We start from the raw sequence: 24,483 nt of genomic DNA on the forward strand, positions 1-24,483 counted from the left end.
CGCAGTAACAACATATCAAAGAACCATGGTACCTCAGATACCAAGGACGGCAACAGCAGGTCACGTCGCAACAAGCATAAGCGCCGCATTAACGGCGAAAGTACTAAGGATACGACAGTCAATGCCGGATTCAAAGGCTCTAAACCCGACCAGCGGAAAAAGCCATTCAAACAAAGTACGCCGGGTCCGCCCAGCTTGGACCGTATACTCGATCGCTCGTGTCAAATACACGGCACCCCAGACAAGCCAGCCAATCACACCAACAGGGATTGCTGGGTGTTCAAGCAGGCCGGCAAGTTAATCGCCGAAAACAAGGACAAGGGGCCGCATAGCGATGACGAGGACGAACCCCGGCAGCCGCACACTGGAGGACAGAAGAGGTTTCCCCCGCAAGTGCGGATGGTGAACATGATATACGCAACCCACATCCCCAAGAGGGAGCGGAAGCGTGTGCTCAGGGACGTATATGCGCTGGAGCCAGTCGCCCCAAAGTTCAACCGTTGGTCCTCCTGTCCGATCACCTTCGGTCGCAGGGACCACCCCACTAGTATCCGTCACGGCGGATTCGCTGCACTGGCCTTAGACCCAATCATCGACGTATTTCACCTCACTCGAGTCCTTATGGACGGCAGCAACAGCCTGAACCTGCTTTATCAGGACACAGTGCGCAAAATGGGTATAGACCCTTCAAGGATCAAACCCACAAAGACGACCTTTAAAGGCGTCATTCCAGGCGTAGAGGCCCACTGCACGGGCTCAATTACACCAGAAGTGGTCTTCGGATCCCCGGATAACTTCCGAAGCAAAGAGTTAATCTTCGATATAGTCCCGTTCCACAGTGGTTACCACGCGCTGCTCGGACGAACCGCATTTTCTAGATTCAATGCGGTGCCACATTGTGCATACCTCAAGCTCAAGATGCCAGGACCCCGCGGAGTTATTACAGTCAACGGAAACACAGAGCGCTCTCTCCGAACAAAGGAGCACACCGCGGCCCTTGCAGCAGAAGCGCAAAGCAGCCTCTCAAGGCAATCTATCAGTTCGGCGTTTCAAAGCCTGGACACCTTCAAGCGCGCTCGGGGCAATCGGCAAACAGACCACCTGGCGCGGTCTGAGCTCGCGTAGCAATACGGCAGCCACCCCAATCCCAGCCCAACGGCGTTGTTCGTGCCACGCGTACATAATTACGCATTAAAAATACCATGGGCACAGGTGGGGAGGGGGGCACAACCACGACACACCCCAAAACGCGGCCTAAACCGCACCAGCGGCTTCCCGTTTGGTTATTTTTCTTTTTTTTCAGGACTTCAATCTCTGGAAACACTGTCCGGCAGCTCTATTGCCGAACACATGATACAGCAACCAAGGAGGCTGACAACTACGGAATTCCCAGGTGGATTACAGATTTCATATAATTCCTGAGCTCGCCCTTGGAAGGGGCATAGTCCTACTCTTTTGCTTATTACACTATCTGTATCACTCTGCTTTAATGCAATTCTTTAATATACAATGCATGACATTACGACTATTATCACACTTTTGTTATATGTATACATATCTATGTGTTCATAAATGACGCCTAGCAACCGTACACTCTGGTACGGCCAATACACCAGGGGCTTACGTACTCACAATATGGTGTGAAAAGTCCAAACACTTTCACAAGTGCGGCACCCCGAACTTATAGCATTATATGCATCAGCTTCGAATCATGTCTTTGGTCAAATGTTGGGTTTGCCCGGCTCCTATGTTTTGGTACCTTACATTCCGCTCTATCGGCTAAGGTAGCGCTAGGAGAACTACTGTGATTGTGCCCCGGTTCTGCCGGGCCGAGCACCTCAGTAGAGAAAGCTAAAACTGACTGTCATGATAAGGCGAGAGACTGGTCGCTGTTCGGCGAGGTTTTTTGAGTCCCTAAAGACTTATGCCGCTTAGGGTGAAGGGCCGGCTCCATCCGGCCTACAGGCGTGTATCGCGCCCTGAATTCGGCCTTCCGAATACCAGGGGCTTTTGCCGAAATTTAAAATTATAGAATTCTATAGCTAAGTGAGAGTGATAAAGCATTATTAGTCTGGTTGCCTTGTTCGTTGTGCTGAGCACCTCCCTCGAAGGACCCAAACATGGGAACAACAGTGCTCAGGTTTATCCCGAACACCCCAGCACTCGTGGTATGGGGGCAGAAGTCGAGGACTAGCCATCTCTCAGATTGGATAAACAGCCAAAGAGAAGGTAATATTTTAAACTCACACAAGCGTTGCATAGCGCATATGAAACAAGTTTTCATCACACAGGTTACAAAACGAGCAAGTCTCATTCAAATATTACATTTTGTGAACACTCATCCGCGATAAGACAGACGCCCGACAGAACACCCTCGTAGTACATCTCGGGGCGGCGGTGCTCCTTGCCCTCCGGCGGCCCCTCCTTGATAAGCTTCACGGCGTCTAGCTTGACCCACTGTGTTTTCACACATGCGAAGGCCCGGCGTGCACCTTCAATGCAGACGGATTGCTTGACGACCTCCAGCCGTGGGCAGGCATCCACAAGCCGCCTCACCAGGCCGAAGAAGCTGCTCAGAAGGGCATCGCCAGGCCATAACCGGACTATGAATCCCTTCATGGCCTGATCGGCCGCCTTATGTAGCTCGTCCATCTGCTTCAGCTGGTCGCTCAAAGGCACCGGATGTTCGGCCTCAGCATACTGAGACCAGAACAGCTTCTCCGTCGAGCTCCCGTCCCCGGCCCAGTAGACTTGTGCGGCATCGTACACACTGCGGGGCAAATCTGCGAATGCTCCTGAAGAGCTCCGGATTCGGGTAAGTAATCGGTAATTCACCTTTACATGCTCGCTTTGCATATAGAAAGCCTTACTCGCCGTTATCTTCTTCATCGCGTCGATCTCCTGAAGGGCCTTCTGGGCCTCGGCCTTGGCACTCTTTGCACTCTCACGGGCCGCGGCAAGCTCAGACTCTCGCGTCTTCAAGTCAAGCTCCAACGCCTCGTGCTTCGTCACGAGAGCCTGGAGCTCTTGCTGCACCTCGCCCACCCGAGCATCGTGCCTCTCTCGCTTGGTGCGCTCCTGGGCCGCCTTCTCTTCGGCCTGGGGAAACGCTTGCTTCAGGGTCGCCACCTCGGTCGTGGCCCCTGGCAAACATACAATAATCCTGTCATTTAGCAATCGCGTCCATTTTCTCATCTATAGACGGGGTATTACTTACCCTTGTTCTCCTCGAGCTGCCTCTTAGCAAGGCCGAGCTCCTTCTGGGACCCCTCGAGGGCCTCCTTCAATACGGCGACCTCCGCCGTTAGTGCGGCGGACGCCCGCAGTGAAGCCTGCATATGCATATTGACATACTTATATTAGACTCTTGCGATATTATTTGATCCTCTGTTTGGCTTTTCTCTGTGAACACCGAACAAAGCATCAGGGGCTACTGTCTATGCGGTAATGTTTCTACTACATTTTAAAACACTTACCTCGAAGCCTGTTAGAAGGCTAGTACAGGCTTCAATCAATCCACTCTTGGCGGACTGAACCTTCTGGATCACCGCGCTCATGATAGTGCGGTGCTCCTCCTCGATGGAAGCGCTGCGGAGCACTTCCAACATAGTGTCCGGCGCCTCTGGTTGGACAGAGGTCACCGACACAGGCGTCTCACCTCCCTTAGAGGGGGACCGCCTACCCGAGCTCAGAGCCGTTGGAGGGTCCGGCGCGGTGTTCGGCTGAGGGCTGAACTCGGAGCTCTCGGGGACCCCGTCCCCTCGGATCCCAAAGTCCGGAAGGTCGCCTTGAGGCGCCTCCGGGACTGTCCCCCCTCGATCCGGTGCCTCTTGAGACAGCACCTCGGTGTCGTCGGCCGGATGAGGGGAGGTGGCTGTCGGGACTGGATCGCTATCCATGTCCGACGTGCTCAGGGAGCCGTCCGAGGATACCTCAATGTTGGCTCGGGGCGGCCTGCACAATTGAGTTCGGCGTTAGGGAAAGCAATGCGACAAAGGAATCCTATGGGTTACTTTGGTATCCGAATACTTACGATCTCCCCTAGGGCTTGCCCCTGGGCAACCACTCGTCTTCACTTTCGTCAGCGGCGGTGGAGCTGTCCGGAAGGAGCGTCCTTCCCTTCTTGGACCCTCCGGCCTCCCCAGTTGGGGCGGCCTTCCTTTTATTGTCTCCCCCAGTCAGTGGAGGAGCCTCTTCTTCCTCTTCCTCATCTTCGGGGGAAGAGTGCGCCGCAAAATCATCACACGGTGAGTCCGACGATGCCTGGCGTCGGGAACTCTTTCGAGCTCCCTTGGCCTTCTTGGTCTTCTCCGGCACCTTATAAGGGGCCGGAGTCAGCATCTTCGTCAGAAGAGCGTCTGCGGGGCCTTCAGGCAAGGGAGCCAGATAGTCGATCTGTCCGGCCATTCTCTGCCAGTCCTATTAACGACACGGGAATTTAGACCCCGCACAGAGTCAATCTGTATAGAAAATAAGTATCCTGTAAAAGGTAAAACAGCTTGCCGCACTGGCTTGGCGCTTCGCGCTGAATCCGAGATCCTCAGTAATGGGAGGAGGGACTGCGGCGCCCTTGAATAGCACCCTCCAGGCATCTTCATGAGTCGTGTCGAAGAGCCTGTTCAGTGTTCGGTGCTACGCCAGATTGAACTCCCACAAGGTAAACTCCCGTTGTTGGCACGGGAGTATCCGGCGGACGAGCATAACCTGGACTATGTTGACAAGCTTGAGCTTCTTGTCCACCATGTTCTGAATACATGACCGGAGTCCAGTCAGCTCTTTTGAATTACCCCAGGATAGGCCCTTCTCTTTCCAGGAGGTGAGCCGCATGGGGATGCCAGATCGAAACTCGGGAGCCGCTACCCATGCGGGGTCACGCGTCTCGGTGATATACAACCACCCCGATTGCCACCCCTTTATGGTGTCCATGAAGGTGCCCTCGAGCCATGTGATGTTGGGCATCTTGCCCACCATGGCGCCTCCGCACTCTGCCTGGCAGCCGCTCACTACCTTCAGCTTGACGTTGAAGGTCTTCAGCCATAGGCCGAAGTGGGGCTTGATGCGGAGAAAGGCCTCGCACACGACGATAAACATCGAGATGTTGAGGATGAAGTTCAGAGACAGATCGTGGAAATCCAGGCCGTAATAAAACATGAGCCCCTGGACAAAGGGATGGAGAGGGAATCCCAGTCCACGGAGGAAATGGGTGAGGAATACCACCCTCTCATGGGGCTCGGGGGTGGGAATGAGCTGTCCCTCATCTGGGAGCCGGTGCGCGATGTCGTCGTGCAGGTATCCGGCTCTCCTCAATTTCTTGACGTCTCCCTCCGTGACGGAGGAGGCCATCCACTTGCCTCCCGCTCCGGACATGGTTGGAGAAGGTTGAGATGGAAGTGAGGACTTGGGCGCTAGAGCTCGAGTATGCGGGAGCGGATGAGCAGAGGAGGAAGAAGGCGTGGATAGAAAGGTGAATCCTTATCCCTTTATATGGGTGGACAAAATTAAACGTCCCCACTTGCCAAGTAAAACTCGCTTATCCACCAAGTGCCGCAATTGATGGTGCGGTTGGGTTACCCACGCCCGTATTGATGAGAATCCCGTAATAAGGGGACACGATCTCTGCTTTGACAAGACGTGTCGAAAAACTGCCTCGTGTTATGTGCAGGGCTCGCTAAAAGAAACGGTTCGAATAGTCACTGGGTCATGACATGACGTCATGTTGCCAAAACAAGCTAGCGGATTAAATCTGCGAAAACGTTATTCTCTCTGCGGTGGAATGTGGATTTTGTTTTGCAGGGTCGGACACTATCCTCGTATTCAACTTCTTCTGTAATGTATTCGGAGAAGGAACCCGCCTTGCAATGCCGAAGACAACTGCGCGCCGGACTCATCGTCATTGAAGCCTGGTTCAGGGGCTACTGAGGGAGTCCTGGATTAGGGGGTCTCCAGACAGCCGGACTATCTCCATTGGCCGGACTATTAGACTATGAAGATACAAGATTGAAGACTTTGTCTCGTGTCCGGATGTGACTCTACTTGGCGTGGAAGGCAAGCTAGGCAATACGTATATGGATATCTCCTCCTTTGTAACCGACCTTGTGTAACCCTAACCCTCTTCGGTGTCTATATAAACCGAAGGGTTTTAGTCTGTAAGACAACAATCACAACATACAATCATACCACGGGCTAGCTTCTAGGGTTTAGCCTCTCTGATCTCATGGTAGATCTACTCTTGTAACACCCATATCTTCAATATTAATCAAGCAGGACGTAGGGTTTTACCTCCATCAAGAGGGCCCGAACTTGGGTAAAACTTCGTGTCCCTTGCCTCCTGTTACCATCCGGCCTAGACGCACAGTTCGGGACCCCCTACCCAAGATCCGCCGGTTTTGATACCGACATATGGGCTGGTGCAAGCATCTCGGAGTTGGAACATTCGCTTTAATGAAATGATCAAAGCATTTGGGTTTATGCAGACTTATGGAGAAGCCTGCGTTTACAAGAAAGTGAGTGGGAGCTCTGTAGCATTTCTCATATTATATGTGGATGACATACTTTTGATGGGAAATGATATAGAACTTTTGGACAATATTAAGGCCTACTTGAATAAGTGTTTTTCAATGAAGGACCTTGGAGAAGCTGCTTACATATTAGGCATCAAGATCTATAGAGATAGATCGAGACGCCTCATAGGTCTTTCACAAAGCACATACCTTGATAAGATATTGAAGAAGTTCAATATGGATCAGTCCAAGAAGGGGTTCTTACCTGTGTTGCAAGGTGTGAAATTTAGCTCAGCTCAATGTCCAACCACGGCAGAAGATAGAGAAAAGATGAGTGTCGTCCCCTGTGCCTCGGCCATAGGGTCTATCATGTATGCCATGCTGTGTACCAGACCTGATGTAAACCTTGTCGTAAGTTTGGTAGGAAGGTACCAAAGTAATCCCGGCATGGAACACTGGACAACGGTCAAGAACATCCTGAAGTACCTAAAAAGGACTAAGGATATGTTTCTCGTATATGGAGGTGAAGAGGAGCTCGTCGTAAAGGGTTACGTCGACGCTAGCTTCGACACAGATCTGGATGACTCTAAGTCACAAACCGGATACGTGTATATTTTGAATGGTGGGGCAGTAAGCTGGTGCAGTTGCAAGCAAAGCATCGTGGCGGGATCTACATGTGAAGCGGAGTACATGGCAGCCTCGGAGGCAGCGCATGAAGCAGTCTGGATGAAGGAGTTCATCACTGACCTAGGAGTCATACCCAATGCGTCGGGGCCGATCACTCTCTTCCGTGACAACACTGGAGCTATTGCCCTTGCCAAGGAGCCCAGGTTTCACAAGAAGACTAGGCACAGCAAGCGTCGCTTCAACTCCATTCGTGAAAATGTTCAAGATGGAGACATAGATATTTGCAAAGTACATACGGATCAAAACATGAGCAAAACATGATCAACACCAGAACTCTATGGGTGTTCGATTCATCACAATGTAACTAGATTATTGACTCTAGTGCAAGTGGGAGACTGTTGGAAATATGCCCTAGAGGCAATAATAAAATGATTATTATTATATTTCCTTGTTCATGATAATTGTCTATTATTAATGCTATAATTGTGTTATCCAGAAATCATAATACATGTGTGAATACATAGACCATACCATGTCCCTAGTGAGCCTCTATTTAACTAGCTCGTTGATCAATAGATAGTCATGGTTTCCTGACTATGGACATTGGATGTCATTGATAATGGTATCACATCATTAGGAGAATGATGTGATGGACAAGACCCAATCCTAAGCATAGCACAAGATCGTGTAGTTCGTTTGCTAGAGCTTTTCTAATGTCAAGTATCATTTCCTTAGACCATGAGATCGTGTAACTCCCGGATGTCGTAGGAGTGCTTTGGGTGTACCAAACGTCACAACGTAACTGGGTGACTATAAAAGTATACTACAGGTATCCCCGAAAGTATCTGTTGGGTTGACACGGATCGAGACTGGGATTTGTCACTTCGTATGACAGAGAGGTATCTCTGGGCCCACTCGGCAATGCATCATCATAATGAGCTCAAGGTGACCAAGTGTTTGGTCACGGAATCATGCATTACGGTACGAGTAAAGTGACTTGTCGGGAATGAGATTGAACAAGGTATTGGGATACCGACGATCAAATCTCGGGCAAGTAACATACCAATTGACAAAGGGAATTGTATACGTGATTACTTGAATCCTCGACATTGTGGTTCATCCGATGAGATCATCGAGGAGCATGTGGGAGCCAACATGGATATCCAGATCCCGCTGTTGGTTATTCACCGGAGAGTCGTCTCGGTCATGTCTGCGTGTCTCCCGAACCCGTAGGGTCTACACACTTGAGGTTCGGTGACGCTAGGGTTGTAGAGATATTAGTATGCGGTAACCCGAAAGTTGTTCGGAGTCCCGAATGAGATCCCGGACGTCACTAGGAGTTCCGGAATGGTCTAGAGGTGAAGATTTATATATAGGAAGTCCAGTTTCGGCCATCGGGAAAGTTTCGGGGGTAATCGGTATTGTACCGGGACCACCGGAAGGGTCCCGGGGGTCCACCGGGTGGGGCCACCTGTCCCGGAGGGCCCCATGGGCTGAAGTGCGAGGGGAACCAGCCCCTGGTGGGCTGGTGCACCCCACATGGGCCTCCCCCTGCGCCTAGGGTTGGAAACCCTAGGGGTGGGGGTGCCCCACCTGACTTGGGGGGCAAGTCCCACCTTGGCCACCGCCCCCCCTTGGAGATTGGATCTCCTAGGGCCGGCGCCCCCCCTAGGGGCCCTATATATAGTGGGAGGAGGGAGGGCAGCCACACCCAAGTCCCTGGCGCCTCCATCTCCCCTCGTAACACCTCTCCCTCTCGTTGGAGCTTGGCGAAGCCCTGCCGAGATCACCAATGCTTCCACCACCACCCCGTCGTGATGCTGGCTCTCCATCAACCTCTCCTTCCCCTTGCTGGATCAAGAAGGAGGAGACGTCTTCCCCAACCATACGTGTGTTGAACGCGGAGGTGCCGTCCGTTCGGCACTAGGATCTTCGGTGATTTGGATCACGACGAGTACGACTCCCTCAACCCCGTTCTCTTGAACGCTTCCGCTCGCGATCTACAAGGGTATGTAGATGCACTCCTCTCCCTTGTTGCTAGATGACTCCATAGATTGATCTTGGTGATGCATAGAAAATTTTAAAATTCTGCTACGTTCCCCAACACGCACCTCTCTCCACATCCTTATCTCCCACAACCTCATTGCTGAGCAATTAAAAAAGGAAGTCTCTGGAACAATCTAGCATGGTGGCCGCTGCCGCCTGCCGGCGCCGTCCATCCCCATGCCTCCGCCCAGTCCGACCACCAGTCACCACCACGCTCCACTCCTCCTCACCTTATCTCTCATCTTTCATTTTTTTCGATGAAATTATCGAGATACCAGTTTTCTGATAAAATTCTCGAGATATCATTAGTTTTTACACATGGGATTACTCCTGCATGGGTCAATCACAATAGGTGTTTTGTAAAAAAATGCATACTGATGTTCCGTGCAATGCACGAGCATCTTGCTTGTAATTATATAACGCAAATCATGAGCAGGAAGTGACAATTTTTTTACACAACCACGTTAACATGGCCACGTAAGTCACTAGCTAAAGTGTAATACCATTATACTTATATCCCGATGCAAAAGGTTGAGTACATGTCCGAAGAGTAGAGTCGCACACACGCACTCTGTCTCTCAGAATCTCACACACACACCAGTTACGTGACGCCCACTTAAGCAGACACGTATGTTACAATTTGTGCATCGGCGGGTACACGTAATGGTGCATATTTATTTAAGTCGGACATCCCAAACAGTAGCTGCATTCATTCCCCTCCCGCCGCCTCTTCTCTGGTCGCCCGGTAGCCATGGCCCGGCCGACGGTAACGACATGGCGCTTTAATCTGGAAATTTTAGTGGTCATGTATGCATCTTTTTGTGCTAGCACTCCTATATAAGGGTTGACCGGTCGCTTCCCGCAGATGTGCGCGGGCAATGGAAGAAGAAGGAGAAGGGAAGCAGGCTGTGGAGTAACGTTTTTACCACAATTTCTTAGGAAACTGAGTGCAATACTTGAGTAGTTTTGCAAACTACCAGTACTACACCTGAAACGGTTCAAAACCAATACTCCCTTGCTAGCGCGCTTCCCGCGTGAAACGGTCAGCGTCGCCCTGGAGCGTCAGTGCCACATTAATGCCCGACCAGAGTGGAGGCGACCTCTCACTGGCGCAGGCTTTGAAGCAGCGTGACAGCCGAGAGAGCGCCGCTTCCCGGTGCACACGACTGCTCCGCGTCGAGGCTGGCCATAGTTTGGATAAGTCTCCATCGTGGGGAGCCACACTAACTGCGATGATATGGATCGTTCCATCTATGAAGAACACGTGGGACTGGAACTACGAGAGGGACATGTACCCAGGAGTGGATGTACGGACCTAAGTAATGTAGCGCAGTAAGTGAAGTAGAAAGGTACAAATAGTATGGACATGCGTGGCATATGGGCATTTGTCTCTTACTACATACCGCTAAATGTTTTACGTGCAATGCACGGTGATGTTATGGAGTACGTGCCTAAGTACTCTACTACTACTATATTCATTGGAGGCATATATTAGGTTTTATATTTGTTTACGTGTATGCCCCGATACCTTCCAACTAGACGTGTCTTTCTCTTTGGGTTGGACTTTGTATCGTTCATACCACTAGTACTACTACATGTGGTCTCCGACCCAGAAGTGGAAGAAGTGGAGACGCTCTACCACGTTGTTCATGTCCCACTCCTTTCGCTGACGTGTGGGACATCCAGCATGTGCCGTGTTTGGCACTCCTTCGTCGTAAGAGTTGAAACGCTAGCATTCATTAGAAAAAAAATATAAATCAGTAGTGATACTATACCACGCGGTTTCCTTGCTCCTTGATATCGGAAAGAATACTTTCGTTCGCCAACATGTGGGACGTCGACCATCCTGGTCCACTTTCCATGCACGCAGAACTCCAAGGGAGAGTCACCCCGGTCGTCGCGCCGCAGTAATAATGACTAATGAGCTGTCAAATCACAGGCCCAACCTTTCCCACTGTGAAGTTGCTCGGACGAAGGAACCATCATGACTTCGTTGAATTCCGCTTCTTGAAGAAAACTACTATACCAGCAGTACTGCTAGCTACAATAGTTACTCCAGCGGAGGCCTCCTTTCGTTCATAGGATAGGAATTTTATAGGAATATGAAAATCGTAGGAAGTGAGATGACATGCATCTCAATTCCTATAGAGAAAGATATGCCATTTGATGCATAGGATGGGAACTTTTCCATTGAGTCTAGGCTAATGTACTGGTAATTTGCTCTAACAACTACAGTAGTAAATAGTAGTACTAGTACATGCTCGTACTCAGACACACACACACACACTAACTACTAGTACTACTGCTTCTCACATGCTGGCCAGACGTCGTCGTTCTCCTTCCCGGCTATGTCGGTGACACCCCTCCGTGCTTGGATCTCCGCCGACCTCTCCGCAGCAGTGCGTGCATCCTCTTCTTTCTTGCGGCTGTGGGCCTCTCTTTTCTTGAGTGCTTTCTGACTTCTCCGCTCCCTCTATGTGGCTTTGGCCGCCTCTTGCTCTACCGCACATTCAGCCTTGGCATCTTCAAATTCCGCCCACGTAGGTGTGAGTCGCGAGCGGCCATGAACTTGGCACGGCGGGATGACATCACTTCCCTACCATTTTGCGTGCAGTCGTGGGCGTCAAGGAACTCGGCACGGCGGGATGCCATCGCTTCCTTACCGGTTAGTGTGCGGCGCGGTGGCATGAATAATGCTTGGTGAGAGTCTGGGGTGGAGTGGCCGGACAACGGTTAGTGCATTGGTTTGTCAAGAGCTCACAGACAGAAGACGAAGGAAATTTGGATTCACCTTCAACCCTGGTCATTTATTACCGAGTAAAGTACATTGGCGGTCATCGAACTTGTGTTGATAGCTCACTTTGATCATTATATTATACGTGATGCACACATTAGCGCACACCATCCATAGAGGTAAGTAGCATGTACGCGTGCAGACACTCACGCTCACGCTGTCAAACCATGCTAATGCATGCACGTCGCCCTCTCAATCAAAGTCCTTCTCATGGCGCAACGCAAATGGCGAGCCCGTCACCTGCGCGCCCTGGCGATGCCTGACATTATTGTTTAGACATTTGATGGAGGCCTCCAGGAACGCCAAGCATGTATTCACATGGCTCAACACCAACGGTCATACTCGGGACTCAGCGCCTTGCTCATGTATATCATCCATCGCAACGACAATATATAAAACAGCCTAGCTAGAGAGGATACTATGGTACTGAGTATGTACTATCGTGAGCGACCAATCATAGTGCCACTGCACACGAGTGTGTGTCTGATCGATTCGTCCATTATTCGTAAGTTATGCATGGTTGTGTGGTGTTTAATGGTGGTCGTCGAAGGCTAGCTGGCTACAAGACCGGTTGCATGGACACCTGGTTGTCAATACGTGCCGCATACACTTCAAAGGCTCGTCATCCATGATTTCGCATTTTACCACCACGCCAGCATCTACCCGCCCTAGCCTACCGAAACCCCTTCCATCGCTAGCGGGCGCTTCCTGCCTGAAACGGTCACCGTCTCTCCAGAGCATCAATGCCGCATTCACCGGACTTAATTGCAGGTGCAGTTGATGTGTCACTGACATGCGGGCCAGATGCCCATTGGGCTGACATGTCAGTGACCCAACGCACCTGCAGTTAAGTCACTAAAGCAGCATCCGCATTCACCCCCGACGAACATACTCCTGCACCATCCGTCCATCCGTCTGCTGTGGCTCATAGCCATTCGCCCGCTATATTAACTTGAGCCCCAGCTTCCAGCCATAGCCAAAGACCCACACTCATTCTCCTCCGGTCCCTTCCTTCTGTCGGCACCACTCCAACCATGGCCTCCTGGCGCTCCAAAACTCTCTTGGAAGTATTGTCGCGGGAGCAGATGAAGGACATTGACGGCTCCGCTCCAGGCGCGCTGCAAAGCTCTCTTGGACGTATTGTCGCAGGAGCAGACGAAGGGGATCGCCGGCTCCCCCCCCCCCCGGTCGCCCTCCACTGCCACTACCACGAAGCCGGCGCGCGTGCGCGGGCGCAGCCGGTAGCGAGGAAGAGTAGTACACGGTAGGTAGCCGCGGCTCTGGTCCCAGGAAGGCCACCGCTCCTCCACTCAGTCGATGCCAAGCTTGGTGGGATAAACATCGGCGGCCGATTAGCCGCCTGACGACGACGTGGAGGCGGAAATCTTTAGAACCTTGTGCTCCGGAGGAGGAGGTTATCGAGGCGGAGGAGGCAAAGGCAATGGCCGGCTTTCTCGGGTTCATGGCCGAACATGGTGGTCGGGCGCCGATGATCGTTTAGATTAGGTTTAGAGTAGGTTTTAGTATGGTTTGTGCGAAATATATAATCAATTTCGTCCAGTTTGTAGGAAAAGTTTTCGAAATGTAATGAATTTCATCCGGTTAATTTGAAATTGCTTTATTTGCACGAATTTCGTCCGGTTAGTTCATATAGTTGTTGAAAGGTATGCGGGTAGCATTGAGTGGCATCCATCAGTGTCCTCGAATAGATGCCGGTGTAAATTTGTGGGCCAGCGCAGGAGATTAACAGTGCTCCATTATTTGGCAGGTAATAGTTATCCCTCGATCAAAATCAGATCTGCCATGTTTCCCACTCCTCCCACGTAAGAGTGTAAACTCTTGATTACATAAAAATGGAGCAAGTGGACGGCGCTGTACCACGTCATATCACTCAAACTAGCCCGCCTAGTGCGCGGGAAAGGACTGCCCTCATCATTTTGTTCTGGATTTCTATCGATCGATCGCACAAAAATGTTTCGCTTTGCAAGTTCAAAAGAAAAGGCGGCACACTTACGACTCGTACACGTCGCACCCCCGACAGTCCGGCTCGCACGCCGCTCACCAGAAGGGACACGCGTTGTCTTGCAATTTCATTAACATGTGTGACTGCAATTGAATAAATCGTCGACAGCCGAAATCTAATCGCTCGGCGGGCGTCGGCTGAGAAGAGAGAGACGGGGGAGGGAGAAGAGATTGCCCGCCCGCCGCACATGGACTCCAAGAAAAATATGGTGATAATGTGAGGTGGGCCATGTGGGAGTCCAGACCGCTTTCAAGCCCTCCCCCCCCCCTTAGACGCCAGCTGCCTGCATTCATAGCAAGTACGTAGTACCAGTAAAATACTGGCCTATAAGCCCACTTATGTGGAGGACAGAGAGGCATTGACAAAGTCAAGGAGTGGGCTCTGCAAGAGCCCGTCTCTAAATGTGCTCCTAGGTATAAAAAACTAATTCTAAAAAATAGGCATAAAAACAATTGTGTCTAAAAAAAGAAAGGTAAAAAACATTTGAGAGGAAATAGATAGAGAGAAAGTGAGAAAAAGTTGTAACCTTTATAGCCAACCTTATAGTCAAGACGATGGTAGTATTACATGAGGAAGGAGGGAGTGGTGCACATGCCAAGTTCACTGGGCTGTCGTGTTTCACACTCCTCCGTCGTAACAGTGGAGACAATAGCTTTCATCAAAAATAAACAATGAATACTCGTTGCTCGTCCTCTATATTGGAAAAGAATACTTTCCATTCGCCGACATGTGGGACGTCAACCATCCTGGTCCACCTGCCATGCACACAATTATCCTGGTCCACCCCGGTCGTAGCGCAGGCTCAACCTTTCCCGATGTAAATTGGTCGGACGAAGGAACCATCATGACTTCGTTGAATTCCGCTTCTTCAAGAAAACTTACTGTACCTGCAATACTGCTACCACACGCGAAGACTAGACGGCACTGTACCATGTTATATCACAGAAACCCACTAGGCCAAACTAGCCTGCCTAGGATTTGTACTCCCTCCATTTCAAAGTTAGTAGTACAAAGTTGAGTCGTCTACTATTTTGGAACGGAGGGAGTACGTCTCTGTACTGCTATGATTTTGTGTTGTACGTCTCTGTACTTTTGCTATGATTTTCCTACCCTATGAACCAAATGAGGCCTGAATGTATCCGTGTCGACTATTGTCTGATCGATCACTAAGCCTACAATTTTAGGAGCTTGGCCTATTGGCCGATCGATGATGGATAAGTATAAGCGTACCACGAGCTCATCAGCCCCAACATTTCTCTTCAGTGAGTGTTTTCCAAGTACTATAGCTGGCATAGTAGCTAGCCTACTAACACCAAGAATCATCAAACAAGCCTTGCTGATATGATAAACAGTTCGAACTTACATATAAGCATGCGATATATTACATCAAAAGCTGGTGAGGATACATCTGTTTCCATAACTCGGAGAGGGTTTGCATGATTCACTATCAAACAAAAGTAGCAAGTACCTCCAACACAAGACAATGCACTAGCCCTAAGATGGTTTGATAACACGCATCGTTCTGGTAATTAAACACAGGGCAATGTAATCTACCCTGAAGGATTAGCGCGAGCAACTATTTCTTGTCATCGATCTCTCGGGCAATGACCACAGCACGGACAATGACATGGGAATCGATCTGGGGCGATGTCCACAGGACAGACCGCGACATCAGAATCGATCTTTGGGGCGATGTCCACTGGATGGACAGCGGCATCGGAATCAATCTCCGGGGCGATGTCAACAGGACGGACCACAACATTGAAAACGGTCTCTGGGGCGTTGTCCATAGGACGGGCCGCGACATCGGAATCATCAAGGACATCCACCGGCACCTACACAACCCTAACATATTAGCAAGCACATTGCAAATAATCAAAAACCACAACTATGGTAAACCATTATTTTTTACATTGTGCAGCTCACCGGGGGATCCCATCCCTCCGGGGGCCATCTCCTCGTCCTCGATGGGGGCCATCACCTTGACAGAGGTGTCGTGGGTTTGTCACGGCAGATGTCCTTGTGAAAGGACTTAGTCGTGGAGCCATCGCTACAGGTTAGCTTAAGGGGTTAAACCGGACAAGGGACACGGGGAATTTTATACTAGTTCGGCCCCTTCGAGGAAGGTAAAAGCCTACGTCTAGTTGTGATTGGTATTGCTAAGGTTTCGAAGGCCACGGAGCGAATCCGCTTTGTCTAGCTTTCGAGTTGTTGTTGTATCTCTCTCTAAACCGCTGCTGGGTCGTCCCTTTATATACATAGGTTGATGCCCGCCGGTTTACGGAGTCCCGAGCCGAATCATAAACGTATCCAGTTCGGCCTCTATCCTTCCTATCTTACAATACAAGTTACATGACTAAGCCGGTTTACATTTACAGGCTTTAACCCGCCTTTGGGCCTTGGGCCTCCATGAAGCGCCATCATCCTTGCATCTTTATGGGCATCTAATCTTCAAGGAGTCAACCCGGCTACATAAGGCCAGTTTACCTCCAGTAGTAATATCCCCAACATTAGGCCCCAGATTGGTTTGAACTTGTTCATGTTGTAAATCTTCTCCTATCTTCACTTTTGATGTTGTGAACCGCCGCGACGTCATACTTCAAAATTATGATAAACCGCCCTGATGTCATCCATCCGTTGATGTCGGAGATTACCTTCATTTAATATATATTCAATCATCGAGGCGACACCTTTATTAACTTATCCATTTTTGGGGCTCCTCGATTCCCGTGCTTGCCGTTTTATCGCTTCACCTTATAAATAGGACCGAGGGGTCATTTTCACCTTTCCCACCGTGCCTCTTCGCGTCATCTTCCTCGCGCCGCTCAGCCTCTGGAGCTCCGCCGCCACCGTCGACCATCGCCTCTGCTCCGACCCTGGCCGCTGCATCACCCTGAACGCACCAGAATACTGCGGCATCTTTCCGCTTCCTTACCAGCTCCGGTAAGTTCTCCACTTTTTTTCCATAGATCCGTTCTAGGGTTTCGACGTTCTTCGCAGTTCTTCCGAAGTTCATCAGTGTTGTTCTTCCCTTTCTTCCTTTAGTACGTAGATGGATACTTCATGCTTGACGCATCTCTTGCCATAGCTAATCTACCATGGTCACCACAAATCCTTATGTGCAAAGAACTAATCTAGTCTGTCATAAATTGATTTACTTCTGCATGCCTTCAAGATCCAATTATTATTGCTTTTCTGTCTTATCTTAGATCCGAAAGTTTTATCTGTCACTGTGAGATCTGTTTTTATGTTACTGTGAGATCTATTTCTCCTCACACCAATATAGGCAGTTTGACCTTGTATAAACAGTCTATGCCATTAGCCCTCTGATAAACTGGAGGAACATTTTACCTTCCTAATTATGCTCCGGTTTAACAGTGTCTGAGCCATCCTGTGCTAGTATACCCTTTTTTCTCTTATTGCATTAGTCTCCGGGTTGTACCATTTCACATATCAGTATGTCTCTTACTCCCTTATCTCTTGTATATAATCATACGTAATTTATAAACCGGCCTTTCATTTTCAGTTTGTTTGCTTTGCAATGGCCAAACAATTCACTGCCTGCAACTGGGCTCGTTCCTGGGTTACTGAGGCTCAGTTGAATGAGATGGTTGGCATCGGCTCTCTGCCTAGGAAAACTGAGATCAAATGGCGAGTACCAGGAACAGAAAATCCTCCAACCCCGAGGCAGGGCGAGGTGGTGGTCTTTGTTGACCATATAGGTCGTGGTTTCAAACCGCCAGGGTCAAAGTTTTATCGAGATGTGCTTGCTAGCTTCCAACTGCATCCACAAGATATTGGTCCCAACTCAGTTTCCAACTTATGCAACTTCCAGGTCTTCTATGAAGTATATTTACAAGAAGAACCAACTGCCGAACTGTTCCGGGATTTCTTTCACTTAAACCGGCGCACAGAGTTTGTAAATGGCCCGAACACAGAGCTTGGTGGTGTATCAATTCAAAAGCAGAAAGAAGTCGAATTTCCTCATGCCAAACATCATAGCCACCCAAAGGAACGGAACCAGACATGGTTTTATTGCAGAGACACTTCGCCTGAGGATGAAAATCCCCTCCCCGGTTTTCGTGATCACAGACTATCCAATACTCACCCAATGCCACAACGTCTGACCTCTTTAGAAAGGGCAAAATACGCTCCTCAACTCGCCAAGCTCCGGGCCTTTATGGCAAACGGTTTAACAGGCGTGGATTTTGTGTGTTGCTGGATATCCTGGAGTATCTTGCCTCTAAGCCGGCGTCCCAGTTTAATGTGTGAATATACCGGTGAGGTTGACGACCCTCAACGCCATTGCAACATCCAATTATCTGAGGAAGAAGTTACCGAAGGTGTAAAGAAGATTCTGAATGAATCGTGAAAGTGCGTTATATCGACTAGAGGGGGGTGAATAGGCGATTTTTATGAAAGTCTTCAAAACGTGGGAGTTATGAAGACAAACGATAGAGATAAACCTAATACCCTGCAGCAGAAGGTAGACTACACTAGGCAAGCCATAGTCAAGTATTCAATAGAGTGAAAGCACAATGACTAATAGCAGCAATGTAGTAAGGATCAGGTAGGAAGATATTGTGAAGCCAACAGAACAGCAGTCACTCAGTGAAGACAAAAGATAGTGCAAACATACAATGACTTCACAAGGAGTAACAGTAAGTAAAGGAAAGGGAAGATGAAACCAGTGACACGCTGAAGACAATGATTTGTTGGACTAGTTCCAGTTGCTGTGACAACTGTACGTCTGGTTAGGGCGGCTAGGTATTTAAACCTTAGGACACACAGTCTCGGACACCCAGTCCTGAACACGCAGCTCAGGACACCCAGTCCTCACCGTATTCCCCTTGAGCTAAGGTCACACAGACCTCGCCCAATCACTCTGGTAAGTCTTCAAGGTAGACTCCCAAACCTTCACAGACTTCGTTCACCGGCAATCCACAATGTCTCTTGGATGCTCAGAACGCGACGCCTAACCGGCTGGAGGATGCACAGTCCTCAAGTGTAATAAGTCTTCAGATCACACAGACAAGAAGACTTAAGTGATGCCTAATTCTCTTTGGCTCTGGGTGGTTAGGGCTTTATCCTCGCAAGGAATTCTCTCTCAAAGGCTTCGAGGTGGGTTGCTCTCAAACGACAAAAGCCGTACTCTCAATCTGAGCAGCCAACCGTTTATGGTTGTAGGGGGTGGGCTATTTATAGCCACTTGGCAACCCGACCTGATTTGTCCGAAATGACCCTGGGTCACTAAGGAACTGACACGTGTTCCAACGGTCAGATTTCAAACTCACACGGCAACTTTACTTGGGCTACAAGCAAAGCTGACTTGTCCGACTCTGGACAAGATTCGCTCTCATAGTCTTCACTCGAAGACATAGGTTTTGGTTAGGCATCACTTCAGTCATTCTGACTGGTTCTCTTGGACCCCACTTAACAGTACGGTGGTTCCTATGACTCAACACAAAAGAAAAAGAACTACGAAAGATCTAAGTCTTCGAGCTCCATAGGCTTCATGTGGTGTCTTCTCTTGTCATAGTCTTCAATGTGAATATCTTCATATACCACCTTTGACTTCAATGTCTTCATACATTTTTAGGGGTCATCTCTGGTAGGAAAACCGAATCAATGAGGGACTTCTACCTGTGTTATCCTGCAATTCTCACAAACACATTAGTCCCTCAACTAGGTTTGTCGTCAATACTCCAAAACCAACTAGGGGTGGCACTAGATGCACTTACAATCTCCCCCTTTTTGGTGATTGATGACAAACTAGTTGAAGTTTTCAACGGGGAATATAATCTGTGAAATTGTAAAGGATAAGGAATTGTCTTCATAAGTTGCAAGGGCTCCCCCTGAAGATGTGCATATAAGTAATTTGCTTTTGGAATGCAAATGCACATGGCAGGTTGTACTTGTGGAGATCCACTTCAACTTATGATGACAATCCACTATGCATGTGAAAGTATATGAAGATAATGACATGCATAATGGAAAATGGACGTCTGCAGAATGATCTAAGTGCGGAATTTATCGTCGCACATGCGGAATTTATCATCGCAAAACAAGGTGGCAGATAAGTAGCAGACGACCATCGAGTTTAAGTGTTACAACTCAAAGAACCAAATGTAGCAAAACGAGAGTTGTAAGCACGAAGCAAAATATAAAGCACCCGCCCATATGGACCCGCTTGAAGACTATCAACCTCATATGCTTCTCCCCCTTTTGTCAGTAAGGACCAAAAAGGTTTGAAGACATAGAGCATCTACTCGTTCCCATGAGGAGTAGGTGAAGTAGCAGGGTCGTTGGTGGTGTTTGGCGGTGCTGAAGAGCTTGGAGCAGAGTTGAAGCGTGCTGAAGGAGGTGGCGGTGAAGTAGCATCGTCTTCATCCTCGATAACTCTGGCAGTCACTGTTGCAGCAGAGGAAGAGAACTCAGAGTCTTCAAGGGATGGAGTTCCTAGCAGCACAGCCCTTCGAGGAGGTGTGGAGTCAAACTTGAATCGCTCAGTGAAGCCATCCTCTTGAAGATCATCTTCAGAACACATCATCGTTAGCCCTTTCCATGTGCGGCGACAGGTTTCATGGGCAACGAAAGCATTCTTGGTGGCAAGATTGCGAATGCGATTAACATCCACCAAGAGGCTTTTCATCTGACGCTTCAGCCAGTCATGATGCCTATCCTGTTTCTGATGAAGAGCCACAAGAAGCTCTCGGTCGTTGAGAACACGAGTGCGCTTCTTGGGTCTTGGAGCAGTTGTACTATCAGTGGCTTCAGTGGAAGCAGGGTGTGGTGCACGTGTAGTGCCAGCCAAAGGATACACCCGAGTGACTGCTTCAACTCCTTCAATGTTCTGAGAGAAACTCTGATGCTCTGCATTCTGAAGACTTAGAGGTTCCTTGGCAGGCTCAGGATAGATGGCTTCAATAGAGATATCCACATCAGGCAGAAAAATCCGATGATTGCGAGCAGATGGCTGATATGAGATATCGGAGTGAAGTTTGATTAGCCGCATTACCCATGGGGCGTAGAACTTCAAGCCAAACAGATCAGAGCCTGATGCAGCAAGTTGGCGAATGAAGAAGTCCTGTGCATTGAAGCATTTTCTATGAAGAATATTGAAGACCAAAGTCTTCATTGCACCCTCAAGCTTGGCATTTGGAGAGTGCCCTTTGATGGGCCAGAGAGTTCGCCTGATGATGTGATAGATGGTTCTTGGCAGATACTCAATGTCTGCAACGAAGAACTCCATGGGATAAGCAGCATCTTGGGGCAGTGGCTTCATCATGCTGAGCATCTGACTCATATCAGGTTCAGGCCTCTGAAAGATGCTCTCAATAGCTTCACTATGCAGCTGACAGCCATGCTCGTAAAGATCGCCAGGAGTGGGCAAGCCAGTGAGCTCAATGATGTCAAAGGCTTTGGCTTCGTGATGAACGTTTCCAGTCATCCACTCCAGGACCCAAGTCTTCGGATCTCTGCTATACCCGCTGATGTGAAGTGTGGCATAGAATTGGAGCAGCAGCTCTTCATTCCAATGCTCTTGGTCAGTAACGAACGGCAGCAGGCCAACTTCCTTGAAGCAATCCAAAGCTTCTTCCAGACAGGGCAGACCAGCTATAGCTTCAATGTCAAGGCGCTTGTGTGGGAAGATGCGACCTTGGTTGTAAAGAATGCATGAGTAATAGCTTCGCTGAGGATAGCTCCAGAACCGATCAGATGATATCCTTTCCCTTGAGTAGGGGTTCCTGGAGCTATCGGAGAATGTGTTGTTTGCCCTGAAGCCATTGATATTAAAGGAGCCAGGTGCTGATGCAGGACCTGGGAACCTTGGCAATCTTGGGATTGGCTTCTGTACCTGAGGCATGTGCTCAACATGATAGTCGAACTGGGGACCAGCAGCAGACTCAGGAACAGAAGTGACGGGATCAGTGGCTTCGCTGTCTTCTGATGCTTTCGTTGGGGAGGGCTCCACATTAGCTTCATTGGTGGTTGTGGCAGCCTCAAGATTTTCATCCTCCACTTGACGAGCTGGAGGGTCGGTCACAAGCACATTCTCCTTGAGAACTGCTTCTTGATGGGACAGGGGAGTGGCAACTTGTGGGACTTCTTCTTCCATGGTTGATGCAGCCGGATTGTCTTCAGCAGAGACTTGAGGCCTTGGACCTTTGCGAAGCCTGCGCAACGCGGGAGACGCCTGTGGAGTTGGAGTGGGCTGGGCCTCATAGTCTTCTTCCTCTTGTGGGCGATCCGTCCATGAAGCATCCTGTGCAATTGGCATCAGTGGACGACCAATGCTGATGAGTTCGATGTTCTGAGGAAGGACTGCACCATCTTCTACATGGTCATGTTGACCAATGTCTTCAACAGCGATGGGATCAGCTGCTGGAAAGTCTTCAGCTTCATGAGCTTCTGTGGAAGCAGGCTCATGGATTGTTAGTTGGCGTTCAGCTTCAGGATAGACCATAGAAATAGGTTCAACTATCAAAGGCTCTGTGGGAGCAGCCCGATCTTTCTTGGTCTTCCTCTTCTTCTTGGAGGGGGTAGTAGGAGAGGCTTCAGGATGTTTCCTCTTCCTGGCTTCAGCCTCAGCAGTCCTTGTCTTCTTGAGCTCTGAAGCGGTTGACCGGCCTTTTGGCTTCGAGCCAGTCAGTCTAGTTGGGAAGACAATCGGAACTGCTTCCTGCCTTGGTGCGTCGGGTTCAGCGGTAGCAGGCTTCTTCTTCTTCTTTGCGGCCATCCTGGGGTCGATGCTAGGACGCCCAAGGGTCTTGCGCTTCTCAGCCTCATTATAGGCTTGCACACATCTGTCAGCCAGAGTCTTCATGCTCTCACGCGAACCTTGAGCTTCTGCGCGTTTCTTTACAAAGGCTTCCTTGAGCTCGTGCATCATACTCTTGAAGTTCTTCACTTCTTGCACGCTGAGCTTGGCCATATGCTTCTTGAACTGAGCCTTTTCATAGTCAATCTTTTGCTTCAGTTCAACAATGCGCTGGGCGACAGCTAGCTCTGAAGCAATGGCGCCTTGGAAGGCGACACTAAGGCTAATGGGAAGCTGCAGATCTTCAAAGATGATGTTTGGCGTGTCAAACCACTCGTCAATGAAGTTGTGGATGATGGTCACATCAAAGAGAGGCAGATCATTGAAGATTTCTGCTTCTTCTTTGCTCTTGATGAGTTGCTCAAGAGCGTCATCTGCAAGATCTTCATCACTTGACAGATCAATGTCGTCATTGCGCAGAATGGCAGCAGCAGTTAGCTCTTGGCGGTGTGTGGCAGAGGCATCTTGGCCTTCTGGGGCTTGGAGATGCGTGATAAGTCTTCGGACTGCACACTGTCTTCAGGAGGTGCAGTTGCCAGTGGCTTCGCCCGTGAGATTTTTGGTGAAGGGGCAGGCTTTGAAGCTTTAGGCTTCTTTAACTGCTTTGGCTTCGGCACTGCAGGTGCTTCATCTGATTCAGCGTCAGCTGCAGGCTCATTCACTGCAGTCCCTTGAACCAAGATGTGGGTGATGAGGCCTTCAAGGTTGTAGAAAGGACCGATGACATTGGGTTCTGCATCTCGTGTGCCATCTGCCCTTGGTGCTGAGGGACCAGGGTTGAAGTCTAACCCCAAAGTCTTCTTGTTCTGCTTCGCTGAGTTCTGGGAAAACTGGAAGTTGCGCTTGAACAGATTGTCGTCACGACACCATAGTAGTGATGATGGGTGTGCATCAGCAGGCTGTGGCCCACGGACCATGCAGGGATAGAAGCCTTGTTCAATGGCTTCATCTCTGGACCTGGGTAGAAGATTCTTGTATAGGATGTCTCCCCACGGTCTCTTGATGGCGTTTTTCTCAGCATATTCCTGGGTTACAAATCGGTATTTGAACCATTGTTCTGCCCAATATCTTCGAATCCATTGGATTCGGGTCTTGCGCTGATTGTAATCCTCTTCAGGATCTGTCTTGTACAGTTCTGAGAGTTCATCTGGCAGATCTCTGGATGTTTCTCCACGACGCTTTCTGCCACCCTTCCTTGCTGATTTCTCTGAAGCCATAAACTTTAACTTGAAAGGCTTCAACACGTTCAAAGGCTTCAAAGGTTTTCGCTTGCTGGACCAACAGGAACTGGCTTCGGGAGAATTTATGTGATGCTGTAAGAATTCTGCAAATGAATGCAGACTATGAGAACCAAAGGATTCTCCCACGGACATGTACCTGTGACAGCATTAAGGTGCGAGGGAAGGGGAAGAGGTCATATGCATTCTCAGAAGATTTTGAAGATAAATCAGTTTAGAAGACATTGACCTCATCGTGCGAAGACATTCACTCATAGATAAGGAGTTGGTTCCAGATTTGTACGAATCCACAGATCAGTACAAGTGAGGAATCTAACTACTTTGTGAAGCACAAGTGAATATACTAGGCATGTTATGAGATGCAGTATGAGAGAGATCTAACTTGTGTGAATAGAAACTGCTTGTGGTAGAAAGTGACAAATCCATAGGATCAA

The sequence above is a fragment of the Triticum aestivum genome, chromosome 5A (genome assembly GCF_018294505.1).
Source record: "Triticum aestivum cultivar Chinese Spring chromosome 5A, IWGSC CS RefSeq v2.1, whole genome shotgun sequence".
In the NCBI taxonomy this organism is placed as follows: Eukaryota; Viridiplantae; Streptophyta; class Magnoliopsida; order Poales; family Poaceae; genus Triticum; species Triticum aestivum.